Source organism: Pangasianodon hypophthalmus, chromosome 18, assembly GCF_027358585.1.
Source record: "Pangasianodon hypophthalmus isolate fPanHyp1 chromosome 18, fPanHyp1.pri, whole genome shotgun sequence".
Lineage (NCBI taxonomy): Eukaryota > Metazoa > Chordata > Actinopteri > Siluriformes > Pangasiidae > Pangasianodon > Pangasianodon hypophthalmus.
This window is the reverse complement of record NC_069727.1, coordinates 6,807,384-6,820,323: the sequence shown is the minus strand read 5'-3', so window position 1 is coordinate 6,820,323 and position 12,940 is coordinate 6,807,384. Positions and strand designations below refer to the sequence as shown.

Below are 12,940 nucleotides of genomic sequence, written 5' to 3'. Positions count from 1 at the left end.
TTTACACTGTGTGATTTCAGCAGTCTTTTAAGATTATTACATATCATACTGTACAAGATTATCCAAATATAATCTTTAATTCTATAAGAGACTGCTTGATAACGTGTGTTCTCTATGTCGTCTTATATGATGATCCTCCAACGATAGACCTGTGATTAAAATAAACTACTAAGTCAGTCACCGTGATCAGGCCTCCAGTACAAAATGAAGTGGCTTAATGAGAAATATTCTTCAAAGTGGAATTTGAGTGAATTAGTATGTTTTGTTTGTGATTCAGCATTGTGACATTTAGGACACTTCCTACCAGGAAAGACCTGCACAACATTTCTAGGAACAACTTCTTGTTCTAAACATTTCTTTCAATCATTACTATATACAGAGCAGATCAACAGTATAACATATATGAAAAAGGACACTGTGAATAGGAGTTTGCCTAAATTGGTCGGACACATGTACACGCCATGGAGATCTTTAGTTAGCATGATCTCACGTTTGCAAACTCATGAGGATTCATGTTGAAAGAATGATCCTAAATCAGGTTTGCTAACTCACTCCATCTTTTAGTTCCTGTCTCACACTTTCAGGCCATCCAGCCACATCTCACACTAAATCATGTCGCTGTTCTCTAATGAAGCAAAAGATCAGAGAGATTGGTTTATATGAGATTATAGATTGGCTTTGTATTTTTGACAGAACTGATCAAATTCCATTCAGTAATCATGTTACAGCCAAATATTATAGAGTTGCATCACTGTTATTTGTTGGAAGCAAGAAACCTCAGCAGTTTTAGCAAAATGAAAATGATATAGAACTTCCGAAAGATTTTAGACAATGACATTGAGGGATAGAATGTAATCAAGTTCACAATCTGGCCATAACTTGTAAGAGAAAACTGGGAGAAAACTGTACACACTAACATTCTATATCATCTATCATGCCTTATTTGTGGGCTATGTAGAGTATTTTGCGTGTGTGTGTGTGTGTGTGCGTTCAATTCCAGAGACACTTTCAGACACTTTCTGAGATCATTCTTGATCATTTAAGAATTAATATATTCAGGAAATATGATTTACTGTCTTTAGTAGCCAAGTGTAATATGCAGAATTAATTGTATAAATATAGCTGCAAGCAGCAATTAAGAGGGCCAAGCACTTTCTATTCGCACCCCTTAGCAATAGAGGAAGGCAGCTCAAAATTTATGAGCAATTCTACTGACTTGTAAATTATAGGGCCCCTATAGGAGATTTAGACAAAACATCCTGGATTCCCTTAGAACAAGGCCATTTACTCATCTACAAAATTTGGTCAAAATAAGTTACACGCTTGCTAAGATATGTCCTCACTTCCTGTTAGGCGACTTCACCATCAAATTCATTGAGTGTTATAGACCAACCATCCATCATTTTAAAAAAATCTGAGAAACAACTTTTGTTGAGGTTAGCCTCCCGATGCTCTCTTCCAAATTTCATGGTTATTCGACAAAACGTTGTGGTAGAAGCAGCAAAAAAAATTTGTTCAAATTCAAATGGCCAACTTCCTGTTTGACAAATCACAAATTTCTTAGATCATCAACACTGAACCTTTAAGCGAATCAATAGAAACAAGAATCTTGATTTGATGTTAATCGGTTCAAAAGTTATGAGCATTTTTACACATTTGCAAATTATAGTGCTACCTAAAATTCATACAAAACTTCTTGAAGACCCTTAGGATGAGGTCTTTCAGTAATCTACAAAGTTTGGTCGAAATAAATTACACAGTTGTTGAGATATGCCCTCACTTCCTGTTTGGGCACTTTGCCACCAAATTCATTTGAGTGTTATAGAGGAACCATCCTGTACATAAAAAATCTAAATCACAATTTTTTAGTAGTCTGGTCTCTGAATGCGGCATGCCAAATTTGGTGATGATTGAAGAAGAAGCAAAAAAAAAAAATCCTCTTTCTAAAAAAATGGCCGACTTTCTGTTTGAGAAATCACAAATTCATTCACAAAAACATTGGCACCTTCAAGACACTATATAGACAAACCTTCTTGGAGACCCTTAATGTGAAATATTTCAGTTCTCTCCAAAGTTTGGTCAGAATTGCTGTGAAGGTAGCTGAGACTGTCCTCTATCACTTTAATAAAAAGTATATGAAGCATTCTGTAGGCTGCCGTAGACTTCCATAAAAAGTATAATAATAATAATAATAATAATAATAATAATAATAATAGAACATACACTCACTAAAGGGTCCCTATGCACCTTCTGTGCTTGGCCCCCTAATAATACAGTATGCAACCAAAGATTAGCTTTAGTAGACTTTTTTTTTTTTTTTAAATAATTGCAAAGCAAAGCTGATCTAACTGGATTTCACATGCACTATCAAATAAGAACATTAGCTAAGATCTGAGGTCAAGTGGAAGAGAAGCTAAATAGTACTAAACAGAATGAAACAATAATAAACTCACCTTGTCTGTCTCAATTCCTATATGAAAACAAACATATTGTCAGAGCTTTCCCCATTAAAAGTGATTCCTAGTTCTCTTGTTTTGAGGTGTCTGTATTTCTTACAGCCGAATGCTATACCGTGTGTTGGGTTTTCTATGAAAATCTTTGTGGAGGCTCGGACTTCAATTCCACTCAGTCTGGAAAGTCGTTCCCATCAAGAGAGCAATCCTGCTGACTTGTCAGTTTTAGCCCAATGTACCAAGGGTTCCTACAGTGGGGTCCAAAAATCTAAGTCCACATTGAAAATCTGAGATTTTTTTCCATTTAAAATTGGAAATAAACTGACAGTTTTAGAATTCTGAAGTACTTAAAACAAAGTAGATGTTTAATATCTTGCATATTTAATATTCAAGATTCTGCACTATTTCTAGGTCCCTTTTTAGATGTAGGCAAATGTCTGATATTGACCATGTTAACTGCTTTGGACAAAAGATCAGATTTTCCTCATGTCTAATCTCTTCTACTGAAGCATGTGCTCAGATGACATTCCGATGGATTTGATCTAAAATGGATCATAAGATTTTGGTAGTCCATGCCAGCTCGAGTGTACACTGTCATTAAAGCAAAAAGGGGACGTACCAAATACTAAGAAACTCTGAAATTCATTTCAATATTTCAAAGATTCTACTTTTCATTCAAGTTATCAGTAATATAATTTGTAATGAAAACGGTTGTGTTAAATTGGAAAATAATGCAAAACAGAAGTATTTGCACTAGTGCTCTCAGACTTTTGGACCCCACTGTATATCTATGATGGCCACAAGCCAACCTCTTTTTTGTTTTCTTCTAAAAAATATCTAACAATTTCTAGCTTTCTAGCTAGGAATGTTTTATACAAATTTTGTAAAAAAAAAAAAAAAAAAAAAAAAAACATAACTAGCAGAGCAGGAATTAGCAGAGTGACTGAACTACAGCAAGATGCAGGGATCTTCAGCAGTCAAGGTGGTTTTTACTCAGAAGCAGGTGGTCAGATTTGTGCTACTTCTGTTCACAGTGACACTGACTAATCAATCGCTTTTGTGAGCTCACGTACGGTATGTAGAAGAGGGCAGATAGCACTTCCAACCGAGTGTGTGATGCTGCCCTGTTATACAGCATGAGCAGCCATTCAAAAAGATGCAGTTGGCTGGCTTTATGTGTCCTGCAGGTGTTAGCCTACATGCTCCCCTGGTTGGTAGCTTTCGCATAATAGAGGAGAACTGCCTAGAGGGTGAGAATTGGCAGGTGATCAAAATTGGGGATAGAATGCGTGAAAATCTTCCTCAAAAATTCTCTTTTAATGGTAAACACACACACACAGAGAGAGAGAGAGAGAGAGAGGGAGACAGCACCAACATTAGACTTGGTGGCTAGCCACAGAATCACTAAGCTAGGGAGAATCAGTGGGGAAACAAAACCCATCAGACTCCCGCTGGATGGCAGCTACAAAAGCATACCAAACAATGGACTGTTATAACACATGCCAAACACAGACAAACTGCAAACACACCTCCCCTGTAAGAGCAAACACTTCAACACAAAAAAAATTAACTAGCACATTAATGGGCAGCTGCGGGGCTTATGGGCAAGCAAACAAGCATCTGCTCCACAAATGCACAACTGTGTGACAGTTTTTATATTACCGTATGACAGTTTTTAACATTTGTAACCACGCTGACAGGAAGTGCTGTTCTATCAATTTAATTTTAGCACTCACACACTAACATTTAGCAAAACTTTTATTATTGGAGCAAAAAAGACTATGATTACATTGTTGGTAGCAAATAAGGCAAGCTTTAGCTCAAATCACTAGCTCTAGCAGCACTTCAGCACACCTTGTTTGTCGATGACCGCCCACTAAATTAGACAATGTGGCCAACGTGCACAATTGAATCACTGACACTAACCAGTCAATTGGAGCAAACTTCCCACAGTGTGTCTGGCCAATTAAAGGGATTTAAGCCATGGCAGAAGTATCGAGTGTGTGACCTCAACTCTTTCTGAACTCCACTCCTCTAAAAATGTGTCCTTAAATGACTGTGATTTCTTGTGAAGCCAAGTATAGTGCTATTCAAATTCGAATTAAAGCTGATTGGTAAGTTCAGTTCAGTTTGATTCGTATAGTGCTTTTAACAATAGATATTGTCACAATGCATTGTTTGGGAAATCCAGATGTAGATTTAGATTCCTAATGAGCAAACCAGAGAAGACAGCGGTGAGGAAAAAACTCTGAGATGACATGAAGAAACCTGGAGTGGAACCAGACGCAAAAGGGAACCTCTGGGTGACACCGGATATGATTAGAAATCATTATTCTTCAACAATAATGTTGAAAGGATATTCAGTGTGAGCATAGTCTTTATGGTTACACCAGCAGTTCTTAGGTATAAATCTACAGTATCCAGTTGAGATCATTCACTGAAGCAAAGATGAGACAGTGCAAATCTTTAAGGTATCCATGTGGGACCATTCAAATATCAAAGGTTCAGTGCTACTACAATACATAATTAAATTCCATATATATACAAAATTGGAGCAAACCTGTAAGAGAGAAAACATTTCTGAATTTCTTTTTTTTTTTTTTTTTTTTTTTCTTTCTGGAACAGTTTGAGTTTGAGGCAGGAACATATTAGTGTAATCGCAGTCTAAATGAAAGTATGCCAGTGTCATTTATTTTGTTACAAATTCAAAGGCAGAATTTCACACGAATTGGTGCTCGTTCTGCTTAGTTAGTTGTTTTTATTTCGCCTACTCTCAGAACACACCGATAGACGATAAAAGAGGAGACTAAAATAAGGGTTGTTAAAATAAGGAGTGATTTGTCTCTGTTCTGTTCATCCCCAGGCTTAGAGCAGAATAGGTAATTGATTCTGTAGGTGGTAGATGGATGAGGAGAGACTCAGAGGGAGACAGACAATGAAAGGAGAAATCATTAGAAAACACACTCAGCGGCTGAAGTGAATTGGTCACCCGAAGGCCATAGACGGACAACGGGGCTACACACAGCCCAACAAATCTTACAGTTCTCTCCAGGATGCCAATTACAACCTGCCCAATGCATTTATGATGCACCTTCTGTCAAAGGCAAACACTTTCACCTGATTGCATGGTCTGGCAACCATTCTCAGGCAATCTTGTTCCTTTATGAACCATAAAACTTCACTCAAAAAAGCAGCCAGAGAGGTGCAATATCCGTGGTATAGCACACTTCTTTTCTAGGTGCTTATTTGTACCAGTGGGCTTTAAACTAGAAATGTGCAGCCTTCAACAATGGCCATCAAATGGTTGCTAAGAAACACAGGGCTGAAACTCTCCAGAGACTGTTACAGATCTTCAGGAAATGGCTAGCAGTGAGAAAAGCTGAGGTGTGCTTTAGTAATGACACCCTGTGAATGTCATTCCAATTGCTTCAGTGAAAATTTGAATTCTGCAATTGTCCCACTGCTCGTAATGGGATCCCTCTTGCTGCTCATGTATTCCTCGTTGAATCATTCATCGTTGTCACCCATTGCCCTGCTAACAAACTCGGATGACAAATCGTCCTTTTCACATTAGCATAAGTGTACAGTTAGGGTCCTACTTTCTCTTTCTCTCGTAGAGTGTTTCTTCCCAACTGCTACTTTTCTTGATGGTACTTCCAAAGAATAGTTATAAGGTGTAGGACCTCCATTCGCTTGTACGAAAGGTTACTAAGGTTAATGCCACATTCTTGTCATATAGGAATAACTGTAATTACTGCTTTCAGCTGGAAACAAATGTTCACATTAACCTCACAATTAGTAATAACATGAGCACAGCTATATTTTAAGATGGCTGCTGCTAAATAAAAATTACCACCACCATTTTTACATCATAAACAAAATGGCAATTTGTGAACACTTTCAAGTCAGAGCAATGATGTGAATAGAGGCACGTATTGGACTTGTGTTTTGTTTTTGTTTTTTTAATCCAACTCTTGACTGATCCCAAAGGAATTTTGACCAATCCCATCTGCTTTCAAAAGAATTCTGACAAGTCTTGCCCACTGGCAAAGGAATACTGACTAGTTCCACACAATTGCAAAGGAATTCTGACCAGTTTCACACAATTGCAAAGGAATTCTGACAAATCTCACACAGGTGCAAAGGAATTATGGCCAATCCCACCCAATTTCAAAGGAATTCTGACCAGTTTCACCCAATTGCAAAGGAATTCTGACCAGTTCCACCCAATTGCAAAGGAATTCTGACAAATCTCACACAGGTGCAAAGGAATTATGGCCAGTCCCACCCAACTGCAAAGGAATTCTGATTAATCCCATCCACTCTCCTGCGAAAGAATGATGAATTACCAATTCTAATAAATATTAATACGTAGGACATGTTTTGTACCTTATCTCAAGAATCAGTACTATACAATATGTCACTAATTATATAGTTTATTCTTTGGATTTGCTTGGGCTTACTTTTCAATCAATTTATAGTTACATTCTGTTGTTGTGAGACATCCCCAAAACAAGTTCGTTCCTGTTAGTTCTTCCACTATAGCAGCTATAAAGAGTCGTTACTTCACCAGCCTTTCCTTTTCCTCTCTCGAAGTAAATATGAAGACTTTGCTCTGTCAGAAATGGTTACAAAACAGCTTTATCTCTGACTGTTATAAAACAGTGACATTGGAGATGCCTTCCAAAAATGCTAAATAAATGTCTGACATTACAGAAAACTTTACCATACATGTTTTTGTGGAGTGTCCACTTTACAAGTTCCTGTGCGTGTTATTATTATAGAAATGATAATGTATCAGAATGAGTACATTAATATAAACTTGTGATGCGTCTTGCAGTCAAAACTCTTGTCAGAGCTGCTGTTATAGAAAATTAAACACCACCTTCTGACCAATAAGAATGGAGAATTTAACAGCACTGTGATATAACAGCAGTTAACTAGATCACTGCATAAGTTAGTAATATTAGGCTACTTGGGAAAATAGACATATTCACAGGTGTAGCTAATGTGTAGAGATAATTCTAAGCCATTTTAGTTTGGGGTTGTTTTTTTTTTTTTTTTGTATATTAAAAAGGTCTGGTATTTTGTTCTCATTATTTTGATATTAATGTCTAGAGGAAGAACACCATTATGCAGACATAAATCCATACATACCTATAAAATATTCTGAGGATTACTCAAGAACAGTTATTCACACTGATTCATCTTCCTTGGAACAAACTTTGTTGCTCTTTTCTAAAATAATTCACATCTTACTCCATTTTTCATCCACCAGCAACTGGGCAAAATTTGTGATTTGTGATCTGTAAAAGAAAGTTTTCCTCACATTTTGTCATTTTTCACAGTGAAGAATCATGCTGCCAATTAGAGGTGATAGAGGCCTCGAGTTATCATCTAGAGAGGACTTCAGCTATAGCTCCATACTGATGCATGGGGATGTCAAGAGAGGCCAAGGTTCACTCTACTGGACCATCACTTTTGCGCAACACAAGAACACTGACAAGATGTGAAACATGTCACAGTGGCTATTTATTTAGCTTTGTTCTAATGGTTCTAATCTGTTCTCATCTGCTCAGTTTATGTGTCGTTTACAACAAGCAGCGTGCAGAGTGTGCATATCCTTCTCATCTGTATGCATTTCACAACTGATGGAATGTCACTGTAAAAGGAATGGAGATATTGGAAGTGAAGCTGATTAAATATTTTGCTCAATTTACCAAACATTGGACAATTATAAGCATCCAGTTTCACACATGATTTTCACTGCCTCATAAAATCACCCCCCATTTTCTGAAGACCATTGAGATTTGGTGTTAGTGTTATTAAATACTTCAAAAAGTAATGAGATTTCATAAATAGGGAGATACATGCGTAAATTTGTTGCAGGCATGGTTGCCAGGTCTGCTGTTTTCTTTCTGAATTTGGATTGTTTGCATTTGTTGCCATGGATGGATTTTTTTTTTTTTGTCCGTAGGTTTGCATACATTAGATCAGAGATTCTCAGATTTTAGCAGCCGGGCACCCCTTTAACTGGAAAAAATAAATAAATAAATAAATAAAGTATAGATTAATTTACTCAGTATCAGTATAGATTAATTTACTATTTCAGGCTCATTATTTAAGTGTCTACAACAATATTTTGGTTTTGTATTGGCTCTGAAATATAGTTTTTATTATTGAACTTTGTATTTATAGACTATATTTTATAACAAAATTAAAACAAATCACAGACTTCCTGGCTATGCTTCATGGACCCCACTTCTATAGCCTCAGATTGATTATATCAGAGTTATGTTCATGTAATGTTCATGTTGACATTAAATGTAACTATAAATGGTTAAAAAATCAGCAACAGCAGCTGTCACAGATTTTGTAGAGGCAGCGGATGTAAGCGCAGATTTTATTGTAGAAGATGCAACACAACAATGAAACATACAGAGACCAGGACTTAAATAGTGGTGCTGATTAGGGTTAACACATAACAGGTATGGGTGAGGAGTGGGACATGTGACATGGTCATGTGACATGCTGGGGCTTATTCGTAATTTAGTTCAGTGCCGAATTCATCATAACCATGACAGCAGCAAGTGCCAAAGCAACATCTGAATTAAGATTTTGTTAGATCTATGCAAATTATGTACGACACAGTAAAGTGACAAATCCAAACAACTGGCTTGAATAATTCTTCAGGTCTCATGGTGTGTATGGTCTAATGTTTGTTCAGTTCCCCTATTACAACTTTAGTTCCTACTTGCAATTCCTTTTGCGCAGAAAAGGAAAACAGAGAAAAAAACTTATCAAAAACTCTCATTAAATGTGTATAGAGACACAAGGAAGAAAAATAAAGCTTGCAAGGAAGTAGCAGAGATTTTGTGTGTGTGTGTGTGTGTGTGTGTGTGTGTGTGTGCGCATAAATGTCTGTTCACGCACATATGCTGTCAGCTTCTAGATACCCTTTTCCTTCTTGTTTGAAAAACAAAGCAACCCCCTGCCCCGGATTTCCATCCTTCTCTTTCCCACTTGGATTTTGGCAGGGTGTTGTTAAGCCTCTCTGCTCTCTCAGCTCACTCTTTGGCAGACATTCAGATCGATTTAAGGGAGGCCGTGACAAACAAGGGCGTTTATTTCATCTAATCAGTGCAATAAACATTGCACACCAGCAGCTGGCTAAGCTGTACAGTTCAGCCATGAATAATGAAGAAGTTGAGGGCAGAGAGGCTCAGAGATCAGGATGCTGCGGAGAAGCGGCCAAAACCCTGCACGTGCTCTTTATGATTGACTCAGACGCAGATCCAGTGGGGCCAATTAAAAGTGAGAATAAGAGATGGGTCAGAGCTAAGAGTGCAAGTCCGTCAGGCAGTCCAACGCCCACACAAGCCCACACATATACACACACAGATGCAGAAGTGAAGTGTGCTGAAATGAAATAAAGTGATTCATTTAATTTCATATATGATTTTTTTACGCGATTCATTTCTTTTTACGTGATTTTTACACAATTAATTCATTCTCACATGTGATTTTTACACGTGATTCATTTATTTCTACATGATTTTTTACATGTGATTCATTTATTTCCACATGTGATTTTTACATTTAATTCATTTCTCTTCACATGTGAGTTTTTTTTTTTTTTTACTTGATTCATTTATATTCACATGTGATTTTGACACGATTCATTTTTTCCCCACATGTGATTTTGACACGATTAATTTTTTCCCCACATGTGATTTTGACGCATGATTCATTTCCACATGTATTTTTTTTTTTTACATGATTTATTTATTTTTAAATGTGATTTTTTTTAACATAATTCTTATCTTTTTATATGCTACCTTTTACATGATTAATTTATTTCCATGACCTTATTATGCATGAGAAATTTGATTTTACATGATTTGTTTATTTTCATGTTTTTTTTTTACGTGTAGGACTTTACGTAAAAATATGTTTATCACATATTATTCACATGAAGTCACATGTTTACTTGAGTTCAAAAGTGCAAATTCAGGCCATAACGTGTTGAAATACACCTGTGTGGGGTGACACCGATAGAGTACATACACAAAAACAGATTGAAGAATTGGGTATTTAAGGGTTCAGGGAAATACTATTGTGGCGTTGAAATACGAACAGCTCTCGAGAAAATGGTAATGTTAGCACAATTTTGGATACATTTTGGCAAAATATGACTGAGCTGGCAGTTTTTGAATGTCTCACCAAACCCATATCAGTGGAGCTGCATTTATCTCTGACCACAAAATTAGAAATTGGATTATGCCCAACCAAATTAGAAATACACCAGGATTATACCACTATTACTGCACTAAGTTGCAATTCCTAGTCAGAAATAGAACCCAATATATCATTTAGCATCTGTGTGTGTGTTTGTGTGTGAGAGAGAGTGGTGGGGGAGAGAGAGAATGTGTGCATTTTCCTCTGCAGTGATCAGGAGGTAGGATTTATTGGCATTGCATTCAGCTGATATACCACTGCACCCAGGAGACTGTCTCTACCTGCAGCCTTCTACATAATACTGCACCCCTGAGACTGCAGGATCCTCGCACAAGCCTAATTAAAGCCAGAGTTTAGCTAGCAGAGAGAGAGAGAGAGAGAGAGAGAGAGAGATGATGATGATGATGATGATCTCTGACTTGTTCATAAACAACAGCAGTCTGTTATTGAGTGTATGGTGTATGCTTAGTGAACACGAGATGTATGTACTGTATGTATTTATACATGTGTCAGGTTTACATGGAAGAAACAGTCTCATGTCTGTACGGTTCAGTGCAAAAATTTGTACACCTATTCGTCTCTGAATAAGAAATGGTGGCTCAGTGGTTAAGGCTTTGGGCTACTGTTCAAAAAGGTCACGAGGTCAAACGCCAGCAACACCAAGCTGCAACTGTTGGGTCTTTGAGCAAGACCCTTAATGCATCAACCACTCTGTTGAATCGTGTCTCAATTGTATGTAGATTTGGAAAAAAGTGTCAGCTAAATGAGCTAATGTAAATGCAAATGAATGAAAGCATGGAAAATGTCAAACCTTTATTGCACTGTTTATCTACAAAACAGTATTCCACTGAAAACCCATTAAAACCGACAATCTAAATATTACAGCAATTGAGTCTGCCAGCACTTATCTTTATTAGCACGCTCAAACACTCCTCCATGTCTACATGCTATAGTTATTTCAATTTTCTAAGCCTAATTAAATGAAACACATTAACTATGTTTATATATTGAAATATTTGTGATGTGTTTAATGATTCTGGTGCTAATTTGTTGGTTGGTGTTGTATTTATGTTATTTTCGTGAGACTTTAGAGCTGAAATCACAAGAGGACGTTGCTAGAGCAGTTATAATAGTGCTTAATAGGAGAAACATTGCAACAATCTCAAACATAAGGGATAACTGTCAGGGTTCACTGTTAGCTCCTAAAAAACAAGTGCTTCTATTCTCACTCCCTATTTTCCAGTGATATTCTTTGTCCTATCAATGAGAAATCCAATACAGAGTAATTTATGTGTAATGGTTTTATGCCTGAAATGAGACTGCATGCTGTAAGGCTTAACCACATTGGTTTCATAAGAGTAACTCTGAATTACTAATAGGCCATAGAATTATTTTCAATAGAATATTGAAAAAAAAAAAATCCATACAAAAAAAACAATTTTTTTTCTTATTAATATCTTAACATACATTATTTCCTACTTGTGATAATGAAGGAATGTCTGTGAAACCCAACCCCAATGTTGATTTCATCATTTCATCTAGAGGTGTGCAAATGTTTGCACTGTACACATTGGACCATATTTATAAAATGAGAAACATGATTTAACTCTGAGATTGACAGAGCAACCCTGAGCCAGGAAAGCCCTTAATGAGACTTGTGCAATGTTCATGTGTCCATACCCAACCCACATGCTATACCATTAGTCCCGAGGAACAGTAGTTGCTAGACGGACTGACAGTCTAATAGACTCGATGGCGATTTCTGGTGTCAAAGCAAATCTACAGTGCACAGTCCTACCTCATTAGAACTGAGCTGTGTTTCTTAAACAGCCTGCTATGCGGGAACATTCACTGATGAGAGTATAATGGGGAAAGCATGTATGCATGAATTTAGCCCCGAACGCTGTTTCTGGTACATATGACAAGACAAAATGGATCTTTTCTGTGATGAGGTGCACATAGCTTCTCTGCCAAGTCTGACAACGTTTAGTGACAATTAATGGGAATGTTGCTGGCTAGGATTGTGGGAAATTCAGTCAGATTGGTTTTGATTTCTGCATTTGCTGCACCACAGCATCCAAATTTAGACACTTTGTAGGACAAACCCAGCTTCCCATTCTTAAAATTTCATTCAAATTTGGCATAAACAATGGAATGTTTAGCAAAGTGTCTAGTTTTTTCATCATCAGTGGTGGAATTCAATATTTTAGCAAATCAAATGATCAAATATCTCACTGTAGTATCGCGCT

The 12,940-nt window shown here is 37.0% G+C and overlaps 1 long non-coding RNA gene across 2 annotated transcripts in view; it reads right to left on the bottom strand.

Annotated features, from left to right (window-relative positions):
- The window catches only part of LOC113532244 (uncharacterized), a 156,578-nt gene that overhangs the window by 101,204 nt on the left and 42,434 nt on the right, over nucleotides 1-12,940 (bottom strand). The window lies entirely within an intron of this gene.